Source organism: Ambystoma mexicanum, chromosome 13 (genome assembly GCF_040938575.1).
Source record: "Ambystoma mexicanum isolate Mex_15411 chromosome 13, UKY_AmexF1_1, whole genome shotgun sequence".
Taxonomy (NCBI): Eukaryota; Metazoa; Chordata; class Amphibia; order Caudata; family Ambystomatidae; genus Ambystoma; species Ambystoma mexicanum.
This window is the reverse complement of record NC_090938.1, coordinates 330,531,931-330,544,008: the sequence shown is the minus strand read 5'-3', so window position 1 is coordinate 330,544,008 and position 12,078 is coordinate 330,531,931.

The window sequence follows — 12,078 nt, the reverse complement described above, 5'->3', positions numbered from 1 at the left end:
TAACCCCTACCTTCACCATCCTGGATGGCGAACAACCTGGGTGTCATCATTGCGAAAATGAGTTACATCAACAAAAATATATACATACACATATAAACAAGGTGAGCAATATGAGGTGACCTCATATTGCTGACCTTATCTATATGTGTATGTATATATTTTTGTTGATGTAACTAATTTTCGCAATCTCATGTAAATGCTGCGCACTGTTAACCGAGGAGAGGCTTGCGTATTGCAAATAATAAAACAAACAAACAATAAATCTCACTTTCAACTCAACTCCTCGGTTACTTTATACTTTCCCTGACCTTCCCCAAAAAATTAAAAGTATCAATAGTTATGGTTCTTTGGGGCTTCAAAGCTCGCAGACAACGAGGACAAAATTGGGGGCCTTAGAATGCACCAAACGAGCCGTTGCAGATGGGAGAGAAGCCAGTTTGCATTTGCACATTGAGGCGCAGTACATAGATGGATTCGAAACTTCAAATTCTCACAGATGGCTTTACTATGGGATGTTGCAAAGAAAGAATGTATGCTAATTTCTAGTGAAGGTCAGCGGCTTTGATGTTTAGCTCGCGCCTTGAAGAGGCCCTTGCTACTGCCACCAGTTTCAGACACAGGCAGATGGTTTTTTCAACCGCCAGATGCAGCTTAGCTTAATGTAAACAACTGCACCATTTTGATGATTTTATGGGACGATCGCCAAGGGCCCATATGCCCTTACGCGGTACTAGTGGCTAGAAGCAACATATCAACCTTTACGCTGGCCTAGTGCCTACTTGATGGAACAGCCTTGTGGTTCAAAGTGCGACCAAAGTGCTACTTTTAACAAAAACCAACACCCTGTGTACCATAAAGGAACAGCGCGTGACTCACAATAAACTTTTACGGATTTGCGGATAGAGATAAAAGAAAATAAATGGCATTCGGAGTTCATATGGTAATTGCTGAATATTCTATAAACATTTATTGTCAAATAAATGTACTTTACCAAATGTACCGTGTTGCTGTTTGATTTTAAAGTACAGTTTCATATTCCGAATTGTGGCGTGCTGTGTTGTGAGTTGATCTGTGTTGGTTTCCGGGTTCTGTGTGAAGTCGCGTAGAAGACGACTGGGCGCATTTGACTGAGCAGCACAGAAACGTCACGGAGAGAGGCGGGGAATATGAATGTTTTGTTAATGTCAGGCTCAGGGGTGGGGGTTATGATTTAGTGCCGCAAAAGCAGGTCAGCCAGGGCGATGGGGGAAATGATAGGATTATCACAAAATGGCAGCTCCCTGATGCCTGTTTTCGCATGCGTTTAATGGACGAAAACTCGGGTAAGGTCCATAGGAAATTTTTCTAAAATCGAGCGACTTAGGCTTAAAAGCACATGGCCGACCCATAGGGCAATACAAAATTTTGATCGAACCATTCTTTTAAGAGAACGTTCAGTGCAGTGTACTGGAGTGCAAGTTTTAACTTTTTCATACACTTTCATTTTAAAACGAAACCTTTCCGGAACATGTTCTTTTTAAAATAAAAGTACAGGAACAGTAACATTTAATTTAAAAAAGTACATGCGCACCACTCCCAACCACTCCTGCCCACTTCGACCACTGGCTTAAAGTGGTTCTACCCAGACAAAGCAAGTACACATGCGAGTCAATCAAACAGGCTCTAAAGCCATGGAAATCCAGCCTATGAACATAGAACGTGTTCAAGTGCATTACATTTCATGCATGGGCTATACAGTGCATCATGTTAGGACCGCAAGGATTTTCTCTCCATACCACAGCTGCAAGTGTGGGCTAACATGTAAATGGCACAGTGAAACACTTGTGTATAGGCACGTTACAAATGCCATATCATATCATAAAGGGACCCACCTGCCTAGACAAATCAGCTACAGGTGAAAATCAATCACACATCGGCTCCAAGGCCAGAAAGGGCCACCCATCCCCCCTTAATTGAGCAATAAATCCTGACGCTGAGAGCATTACCTGCACCAGTAATTCCCCGGCCCTGAAGGGTTTATTGTGTTTAGTATCCCAGCATGTTGTACCGGGATACTAATCGTTTTGAAGTTGAAAAACGATGTGCTTGCCATTTCTCATCTGAAAAAAAAAAAAAACTCGAAAGACTACATTGAAGATTGGTTTGTTTCGATATTCAATATAGTACAAAAGCGTACAAAGAACTGTGCAAGATGAAAAAGAATTTGTGAGATAGAGAAAACACTGATGCTGCTTTTTGAGAAACACTGTGAAAGTACCAAAGCGCGCACCAATTAGGTATTGGGCAACATATAAACTTTGTAGGAGGGAGAAACCACTGACCCATAATTCTGGGAAATATAATGCGGTTATCAAAGCATAAAACAGTCAATGTAAGAAAAAGATAACCTTGGAAGAAGTTCTGATGCTGGAAATACATTGGAGGGACGGGCCCTCCATGTCCTTGTCCTGTACTCCCTGTGTGTGTTCTGTGTTGTTTTCTGCACAGGAGTCCATGTGGGTCTCCTGGCATTGCAGCTCTTCCTTTTTTTGGTTGTGGTGAACAGAGACCCTTGGGATACCCTATGGCACCCGTGGGTGGGGGTACAACCCTGTATCCCTATTGTATGTTTTTGGGCACCTGTGTGTGGCACACAGAGCACGGTATGGGCTGGTGGCAGCTCCATGCTGAATTTGACAGGTGCTCTGAGTATCCTCCATTTTGGGATACTCTGTCCCTACCATAGGAATCAGTGGATTCCTGATAGGGGACAAGGTGGCCCCTGTGGTCTCTTGGTTTCTATTACCTGTTACTTTGTTTTCCCAAAGTCCTGGGAAGCCCTCACTCTGTCCATTCCCCTGACTGGCTGCTGGGTGGAAGAATCATATATGGTATTGTGGGAAAGTCCATGCCAGTCTGGTTGGAGCATTCGTAGTGACTGTATGCTGTGGGAACATCCTTGAGGTGGGACCTGGGTGAATGGAGTGTATGACCAATATGCGTTCCATGTTATGGGTGAGTGGTATCTGTGCGTGTGTGTGTCATGCACCTCACGCGCCTGCCTTCCTGGAGACTATGGAATAAATGGCGGCTTCCCCGCCATTAAAATGTGCCATCTGTATTCTTCTCGTTTCCTTGTTACTCCCTCTAGTCTTTCTGTCTGTCTCTATGCTCTTTCCTTCTTTACCACACCCATTCCTTGGCGCCGCGCGTTGCAGCCCTACTGCTTTCGCTTCTGGGTTTACGCACTTGTTCGCTTGCTTGTTTTCGTGCTCTTGCTAGTTTACTCTTCCTTTCTTTTTCTCCCCTTTTTATTCGTTTCTCGTACAGGTCTCGCCCCGTTCCTTTCTGTCACTGTATTCTGCCGGTGTTTCTGCGGGTCTCTTTCCATTTCTTTCTGTATCTGTCTTTTCCAACTGTTCTCGTACGGGTCATCCCGTTTCCTCGAACAGCCGTGCTCCCTTGTGGTTCTTGCTCTGCATGATATCCTTTCTCCGGTTCTGCCTATATCTTCCTTTCTTAGCTCTTTTTCCCTCGCGGGCAGTTCTTCGCTTGCCATTCCCTCTTCTTTTCTCTGTCTTACCTTCCATCTGTTTGGAGCCACGGCACTGAATAATGTTCTGCCTTGGTGTCAGTAATTTCCTGCTTTCCCTTCCGGAAAGAATGTTCCCCTAACGAAGGAGTGGATTCTATGGTTACTGCCTTCCTGCTTGAAATAGCCAGCCCATTTCTTCAGGAGTACCTGGACATTTCCTATCCCAGAATTCACCCGGTCCTTCAGCCTGTGTGAATACTTTCCACTGGGATTCTCCAGATCAAGGATACCACACTGCATGGACTACGGAGGTTTTTTCTCCAATTTGGCTTTTTACTCTCTAAGGCACTCTCGGGATGGGGTCCTCTGTCCACCTTATCTATTAAGGCGCCAAAGTGGCTTCAATCCGAGGGAGGCCGTATCTCTTCATGAAAAAATGAAGAGACCGGAAAAAGAAGGGATGCCTGCAGGACAGTACTTCTGAAGACGAAGGTGAGGAGGAGGGGTAGATTGAATTAAGTGATACTCAAGATGTGAAAGACACACTTGACAGTGTGACACAAAGAATGAGACAGCCCTGTCTGAAACTGACATCAATGCAGTGTGGTGCGCTGAAAGGCTGGGTGCTTGCTCCAATCCACATTTCTTGTTATAGGTGTCTGGGTGGAAGTGATTGGCCTGAATGCACTGTGAGCCTTATTGGCGGCCTGCCTCCATGAATGCCCTTCTGACTGATTGGCTGACTGAGCTTGGCTCAGCATTGTGAATGAGGAACTGATCTGTATATCTGAGGACCTCTCACTTACTGGAATTGTTCAGAAGCTGAAGTTGAAACTTGGAGCTGCTTATTCTTGAAACCCAGTTGGAAGCAGAAGGTTTGCTGCTGCTCTCAGTCGACGTAATCCGAAAGCTGCCATGCCGTTCAAGGACTGATCCAAGAAAGGACCTGTTTAGGAGACCTCTCCCCAAGCTACGAGGGAACATTGTGCAGAAGCTGATCTTCATCAAAGCACCCTGGAAGTCATTCCCAAAAGGCTGTCGACTGGAGACGGGGTCTGCTGTGAAACATTGAAGTAAAGCACCAAGACATCTAGGCCGTCCACTTCCATCACTGTCGACCGGAGTTTGGAGGATTTCCGTGACCGCTGGAAGCCTGTTGGGTCGTGTTGCCCAGAAGCAGGGACAGCTTGACACTTTGCTGCTCAACGACCAGAGCCACAACGCTCACAATTGCCTAAGAACATTAAAACCAAGAACTCCTTTGCCATCTCTGTTGACTGCTTTGTCCTGCCAGAGAAAGTCGAGGTCGGCGATGACTGAGGAGAATCCAACGATGGGTTTCTGGCAACCTGAAGTCCACAAAGACACTGACGAGTGACGATCCAGCTGTAGTCGAGTCCTGATCATAGATGCCAATGCTGAAACCTGACGGCCGCTGCATCGTTTACACAGGACGTCCACGATCGATCCTTGATGAGCACCTCGAAATTCAAAGCTGCTGTCGATGTTGTTGAAATTTTAGTCTGCGCCATCTCGTCGACCATGGCTCCTGCTTTAAAGGAGGTCTACTCATGAGGAATCCATCGAAGAGTCATTGGAGAAACTCTACTAACTCAGGTACATTGGGGTAGTGGAGCATTTCGGACCAGGAAACAAGACTATTTAAACATAAATGGACTGCGCCTGTTAATGCACTTAATAACAGGTTGCTCAGGTGGGGGGATGCTCACACAAAACTGTGTCTTAGTAGGTAAAGTAATATACTGCCATTGTTTAACCCAACTTGCCTTCCTTCCTATGTCCTATGCTAATACACATTACTGTTTGATTTGTATGCCATTAGAATCTGTCAGCAGTTGGTACATTTTAAAGGAGTCAATAGTTAAGAGTGGTACCACATGAATATTGTATATTTTTGCCATATTAGATTTGCCAAAGTACAAAGGGCCTCATTATAACTTGTGCGGAATGGGTTTAACGGCGCCGGTAATGGTGCTGGTGCTGTTAATCCCACTCCGCACTATTACGAGGTCCCCTTGGGGGACCCGCTCTGGACATCTGTTTTTTCCAGACGTCCATAGCGGGTCCTGCGAGGGGACCAGGAAGCTAACAACGGGCCCGTTTGTAATGGGCCCGTTGTTCACTCCCTCCCCATTCCCATTGAGCCCTATGAGGGCTTGAATGGGAATTGGGAAGGACCGGGCCGGGTTCCCTGAGCAGGAAATACCGGGCCCTCCATACTCGGAATGGCCCGGTATTTCCCCATTCAGGGAACCCGGAACCGGACACGATTTTGGAGGCAGCCATGGGGACAATAGCGCCATGGCTGCCTCCAAAGTCGTAATGAGGCACCTCCAGTGTGAAAAAAACATAAGACACTGCATTCTGGGAGGTGCATTAAAAGTACTGAAGATAGAACAGGTGATGTGAAAGTCGTAATGAGGCCCAAAGTGTGTTATTATTTGTGTATATACCTTGAACATTATTTATATATAAAGAACTCTGTTAGCACATAACATAGTGTGTGGACATTCCTTTGTGGGGGACTTGGGGACCACACTGTGCTTAAGAACCAGCCTGCATCACCTCTTGAGAGTTTAAGCCTTGGTTGCTGATCCATGCTACCATATAAAGGATCTTGGCTGGAGTGCTCTGTGCTTCTACTCTGCCATATAGAGGGCAAGAGTACAGATAAACCCCCTCCAGTGTTTGGCAGTGGTCGGATGCTAATTGTTTTAAGAATCAGTGTGTAACCTTGCCACCTACAAAATAGCCACACTATGTTAATTTATGGTTTAGTTGTGTACTAGAATAACTACATTATAACTAATTATAAGCAATGGAATCTATTGCAAATGGTAAATTGACTCGGATGAGCTTAGAGGCACTGCAGAGTGCTTATGAAGCCAGCGAGTTAGACTTTGATGATAAATCTAGGGCTGAGCTAATAGCTGCCCTGGTAGACTACCAGACTGATTGTGATGCTCTTGATGAAGTGGGGGTGGGGGTGATGAAACCACTGAGGACCCTGCCCCTTGGGGTTGTTATTTAATCTGTTTCTGGGAGTTCCACCTCTCCTGCTGCCTCTATTTCAAAACCCTGCACTCCTCTTCAGGGGGAGGCCCTGAAGATTGAACTTTTAAAATTGGAGCTACAAAGGGAACAGTTAGCCTTTCAATACAAAAAGTTGGAAACAAAAGCAGAGTTGAAGAAAGGGGAAGTGGCACAACATGTAGCACTCAAAGATAGAGACACTGAACATCAAAGACTCTGGATAGAGAAAGCTAAGGTGGAGACTTCAGCTAAACTAGTTGGGGGTGTTAGGTCTCATGCCACTAAATTTAATGTATGTGGAGAGTTCAGTTATACTCCAATGAGTGGAAGCATTACACAGAGTACCTCAGACTGGTCATGACTGCATTCTGAAGTTGAGTGTGGGTTAAAGGGGCCAGTATGAGTGAATGACAGCTGCTTTGATTGCCAAGTTTGGCAATGTTCCTACCCAATACCTTAAAAGGTTCAGGGAATATAAGAAAAGAAAGAATGTGTCTTGGGTTGACTGGGTGAGTACTGCACATATGAAAATGATGGGGTGGATTGATGAATACAAGGTGAAAACTTGTTTTGCATTGTCCCACCTTTTGTTTTTTGAGCATGTTTCTGAAGCCTGTTCACCAGAACTGCATCAGTATGTTGCTGACCAGTACATTTTGAATCCCTTTAAGTTGGCCAGGCTGGCTGACAGATGGGTCTCCCACCGGGTGTCCCCTAAGGAACCCAATGGGAAGGACAAGGACAAAGAGAAAGGGACCTAAACCTTCCTCTCCTAAGAACCAAAAATCTAGTGGGGATGAGTTTTATGGGGGTGGGAGTAAGTAAGAGTAGTGGTTCTCCTGCTGCAAAGCAGGTTCCCAGTGGCTCCAGTACTGTACCTCGCATTCCTGGCACTTGTTGGGACTGGGGGGCTCTTGACCACAAGAAAATCTGTAACACATCATACTCAGGATGGGATGCAGAATAACTCACACCAAATAATAAGACCGACCGGCATCAAGTCTCTCCCAACGCATTTCATAAAAAACTGTTATTTTATAGCAAAAACTCATCATACATGACGTCATACGTGGCAAACTAAGAAAACCTGTGGGGTTGTCATAGGCTTAAAGGGAACATTGAAGTATACTTTCTTTAAGGAATCGGGTTGGGATTGGGTCTCTTCAGTCATTTGGATGACTTATGTCTACCCCTAGTGCAAGTCATCTTCATCATTAACTAGATACATGATACACCATTGGCTATCAAACTATAAGGCCCTTCGTTATATGGCCCTCTACAATTGGTTGGCATACTTGTACCCTTCTGAAACATTTGGCTCACTAGCAGCACGTAAGCTGGTACACCAGGTGTCAAAGGGTGGACGTGACCGTGTCTCCTCACCCAATTAGCCCAACATCTCCCATCGCTCATGCCGTCTGCCATTCAGATTGTCTTTGAACTTGTCCTTGTAAAGTATCACTGCTCCTGAGAATAAAAGGGAGTATTGGCACACTCTCATAGCAGCTCAGGTCTGTACGCCCTACTCCTATTTCAATCCTTGACTCACGTCACAGGAGACCGTATTTCGGCCTGTTTTGCAGCATTTAATTCTCTTGAATTAATAAAGTTGGCACTGTTATGGTTTTTGTCATAGGGCTATTACATAACTTGTGTGGTATTTTAGTTTTGTGGTAAATTGGCAGTACAGTGGCATTTTCTTTTTAGTATTGTGGTATAAGAGTGGTTAACATATCTATAGTACTGCCCTACATGATGAGACAAATCTCCTAACCATTACATTTATAGTCTGTTTAGGGTTGACTGTTAGCGCAGATTATTGGACCTTACACATAGAGGAACATAACCACCCCAGCTGTTTTGCCGATAACTTATTTATGAGATCGGCCTACGGTCTTAAACAGATCTGTTAAGCTCCAGCATGCACAGCAGAACACACACACACACATGCAACACAGGTTTTCTAGCTTGCAATCTGGTCCTCTAACAGTTACTTCCACTTTACCGCATGAGGTAAACATTTTACCGCCGTTGATTGCACTATCACACCTCCCTATTATTCCCCTCATTCAAAGTAACCAACAGAGACAAAAAATTGCAGCTCTGCTGCTTTGTTTTTTTTGTGAAATTATTTTCTTTTATGTAGCATTTTGAAATAGATGTTGCGATACATATATTACACAATCAACACTTTTGTAGAAAATACATGAGCCAGCTTGTACACAGTGAAAACATATTTTGTTTTCTTACCAAAACTTTAAACACAATGCGATTACAGAGCATACTGTCTAAGAGAAAAGACACAAACATATATAGCACAAGCCACTTTTCATTTTTTTTCCGTTAAGCCACAGTGTTCTCAATTACAGTGTGAGAAAAGAAATAACAACTCAGTTTAAAATAATCGTCTCATTCTAACTATCTGACTGAAAAGGTTACACTCTCTCCAAATTCTCCTCAATTTCCACACATACTCACATCAAACGGTGAAGTCTCTGAGTCCTTATCAGAAGAAGCCCTCTCTCCAATGGGGTAATCAGCAAAGGGAGTGTTGCAAATGCCGCGCTGCTTTTTCCACCCACGAAGGTCAGCTCACAGCCCCAGCTGTCTAAAGGCCTGGACAGCTCGTCTCTTCCCACTCTCTGCTCTGATCTCTCCTTCTTCCCCAGACAGCAAGAAACAGACTGCCCTACCTTTTTTCTGCCTCCTTCATTTACAGATCAGCCCTGTCAGTCAAAACGACCTCCTGCCCTTTTCCTGATGTCTTCTATCACCCAGGTGTGGACTGGGAACAAAAAGAGGCCCTGGAAAATATTTTCTAAGTGGCCCCATATTGCACATTTTGAGCAAGCCCAACCCTTTTCCTATGAGAAAATTTGAAAATAGGCTACCTAATTGCCCACAGTGCAGAGGCCTACCAGGAAAACTCCACAGTTCCCTGTAGGCCAGTCCAGCCTTGGTCGGTCCGAGGTGAATTTTACTGCACTGCTATTGCAGTGAAGTCCACCTCAGGACCACCTGCCTACCTTCTGCTGGTCTGCACCTTCCACCCGACTGAGCCGAGCCGTTGCTTTCAGTTTCCTACAAAGATAATCTTTAAGCGCATGCACACTTTAAAACAAGGTTTCAGTTCAACCAATTTTACAATTAAATTGCTTACCACAAAAACAGAACCTTGTTACTTAAATACAAAATAAACCAGTTAATTCACTAACACATTTTCTCTATAAACTTTAATTTTATACTTATGCATAACAACTCTGAGATCTACATTTGTATTAGCACCATGTGCCCATAGCATTATAGACATAAGGGGACTAGTTATCGCTTAGGATAATGGCCGTTCCCCAATGTATGTCCCTCGACTTCACCTCAGGCCATAACTTGGTGATCGGTCAATATCTCACAATAACCACACTTCCTTCATTCTAGAAGGCTACATTAACTTCCAACTAATTAATAGTCATTCCTTCTGCACCACTCTGCATCCTACTTCGATACCTCAAAGCGCAGCACAAAGCTGATAATCCAAACCTCACACATTTTAAGCCACCTCATAACGTACAATATCGACACGCATGACAACATGGGGTCTGCCGTTAACAGCCCCATTGCAACCACTGAAGACAACAACACCCACAGCGATACGGTGGAAGGAAGATGTTATATTATCCAGGGTAGCTAGTTAGAAAATCTGTGCGCGCACACGGACGCACGCACACACACACTTTTCAACAAACATATGGCACAAATCACAGTCCCAAATTTCACACAGCAATGTTAACGTTGTTGCCTCTGCCAAACTTAATAAAAGTGGAATACAAAGCAACGCACCAATCAAAAGTTTAGTCAGGCACTTCTGATAGCACACCAATAAATGCAACAGTTGGGTAATATTTTTAGAGCCAACATTCCTTCTGGGTCTATCTCACTGGTAACCAAACAGCCGAGGGGCCTTCTACCATGCACTCCGTTCATGTGTACCTCGCACACCCAAGAGACGATGTGTATGAAAGTTATGATGCGTTTCACATGGTGAGAACTAACGCTATCGTACAGCCAAATCACCCATATTTTCAAAGAGCCAACACAATTACTGTGAAAAACCTATATAAAGTGCGGACTTCCCTATATTTGGGTTCTGTATAAATTGTAACCCACATTTTAATACGTTACTTGTCTATAAATGTTCGATTTCCAAAACCGTTTCCCATAACTAATTTATATTTAGGGATACTGGCGTCTTTCGTAAAAAGCAATGTCATGATTCATTCTCTAAATCAGTCGGTATCATTAGAGCCGTCTTTCTTTCATAGTTTTGCATGCATGTGATTTCTAATGCTCCTATGCCATTTTCCAGACTTTGTAGCACTAATTACCATCTCGAATCTTCAGGGCCCTACCCAAGTACTGGCCTGTAAGAACGCCCCATGAAAAATGCCCTGGCAGGAGGGCAAATGTCAAAAACACATAACATAACGTCCAAACTACGCAAGCACCAGGATGCATCACGGGTCTAGCCAGACACTGAAGCTCCATGGAAAATATTTTCCAAGCATTCCCTCTGAACAGAGGTGCCCCTCGTTTCGATTACCGAGCCACACTCGAGCTCCTCCAGCCAACACCTCTGCCCACCTCACCACCAAGCAATGTTCTGATTCAATTGCGCACCTCACACCTGAGTGTAAATGCTGCCCTGCTGCGCTCACTTTGCCAGTCGTTGTAAAGCAATGTGTGCAGTGCATCATGTGATGCAACATGATTCGAGCGAGCACACTCACCAGGGCTGCATTCTGGCACGTGAGGTTCCACCTACGCAGGCAGTGCCGTGGCCTCAAAAGGCACATGGCCAGCCCAGCTGTCGTCTGCTCCTGCCAGGTAGAAAAGAAATGCGCAGCCAATTTCATGTGAACTACCCAGACTGACTGTGTCTTCTCACATGATTTGTATCCTTCCGCAGTTCATTCCGCTAACTCCCAAAGAGGCCCTATGCCCCGAGGCCTAGCGGGGAGACTCCTGGTGTCCCACTGGGCCAGTCCAGCCCTGATATCACCCCAGTAAGCTTCTAAAACCATAGCATTTCTCTGTCCAATCACCAAGCAAGGGCCTACATGTATCAAATGTGCTTCCTGCACAGGGCAGTAGCCTTTCTGAATGGAAAAGACAGCCCATTCATTTTGTGCATACGTTTACTTCCACTGAATGAAAAACAGAATTTTCCAGCTGAGCCACCTTGCATTTCACTGTTAAAGGGAGCACTAATTAAATAGGGTTTGATGTTATTTAATAGGAACTTGTTCATGGATTAATCTGGGTTAGTTATTCAAGCAAAACTACACAGATGTCAAATTAATTTATAAATGGAACATTTTTCACACATGCTCAGTGCATTTAAATCTGCTGTCTTTGCATCCATTTTGCTGACACCATTGAACGCCTAGTTGACTGCCCCCATAAACCCAATGCATTACCTTTTAATTTGCTGCCTCTACTTGCACTAAATAATTTGC